At 37.8% G+C, this 1,409-nt stretch overlaps 1 protein-coding gene across 3 annotated transcripts in view; it reads right to left on the bottom strand.

Moving 5' to 3' along the window:
- TLL1 (tolloid like 1) overlaps positions 1-1,409 on the bottom strand; it is a 296,082-nt gene that overhangs the window by 201,116 nt on the left and 93,557 nt on the right. The gene's annotated exons all lie outside the window — the stretch shown is intronic.

The following is a 1,409-nucleotide window of genomic DNA, read 5'->3' as shown; positions in this document are numbered from 1 at the left end:
CCAAAAAAAAAGAAAATGAAAAAAAAAAAAGGTAGTATCCTTTTCAATAGCCAAGCATAAATTGAAATATCTAGGGATATACATGACTTCTAAAAAACCCAAAATATTTTGACAAGGAAAATTGCAGAATACTATTATTATAAGAAACCAAGGGTGACCTCAACAAATGGAAGACTATCCCATGCTTGTGGATTGGAAAACTCAATATAGTAAAGATGTTAGTTCTGCCCAAGGCACTATATAAATTTAATGTTATCCTGATACAAATACCATCATCCCACTTAAAAGAATTGGAAAAACTGATTACCAACTATATGGAGAAGCAAGATGCCCAGAATTAGCAGGGAATTCCTCAAGAAGAAGGACAAGGAAGGTGGAAGAGCTTGCTCTACCTGACTTTAGCACCTATTATACACTCACAGTGGTCAAAACAGTGTGGTATTGGTATGATGACAGATACTCAGACCAATGGAAAAGAGTTGAAAACCCAGACATAAAAACATCAGCATACAGACCATTGATCTTTGATAAGAGTCCCCAAAGTATCAAATGGGAAGTGGATGCCCTCTTCAATAAGTGGTGCTGTAAAACATGGATATCTACCTGCAGAAAAACAAAGCAAGACCCTTACCTCACTCCATGCACAAGAATAAACTCAAGGTGGATCACAAAACTTCAGGTAAAACCCTAAACTATTAGGGCCATTAATTATGGAATTGGGACAAGCCTAAGAACCTTGGCACAGGGAATATATAAGTTATCAGAAATAAGGAAGGATACAAATACAGAGGGGTCACAAATTGACAAATAGGATGTCCTGAACATAAGTAACCTGTGTACATCAAAAGAATTCACCAAGAAAGTAATAAGAAAGTCCACGGACTGGGAAAACATCTTTAGCAATGACACATCAGACAAAGGCCTTATTACTAAAATCTACAATACTTTGCAAGTTTACAATAAGAAAAAAACTAATTGCCCACTAAGAAATGGGCAAAGGACCTGCACAGAAGTTTCACAGGGGCAGAAATACGAATGGCCAATAAACATATGAGAAAATGTTGCCTATTATTAGCCATAAGGGAAATGCAAATTAAAACAACTATGAGATACCACCTAACACCCTCAAAGATAGCCCAATTCAGAAAGTAACAAGTTTTGGAGGGGTTGTGGTGAGATAAGAACTCTGGTCCACTGCTGGTGGACCTGTAGGTATGCATAGCCATTATGGAAATCAATTTGGCGATATCTAAAACAGATGGAAATTGAGCTCCCATACTGGGCATACACCCGGGAGAGGCAAGAAACAAACCATGGCCAGGCATCTGTACTCCACTGTTCATCGTGGCACAGTTCACAATTGCAAGGAATTGCAAACAACCCAAATTTCTATTAACAGACAAATGGAT

Source organism: Echinops telfairi, unplaced genomic scaffold (genome assembly GCF_000313985.2).
Source record: "Echinops telfairi isolate 266 unplaced genomic scaffold, ASM31398v2 ScPeMD7_39;HRSCAF=148, whole genome shotgun sequence".
Lineage (NCBI taxonomy): Eukaryota > Metazoa > Chordata > Mammalia > Afrosoricida > Tenrecidae > Echinops > Echinops telfairi.
This window is presented reverse-complemented; position numbering and strand designations above follow the sequence as displayed.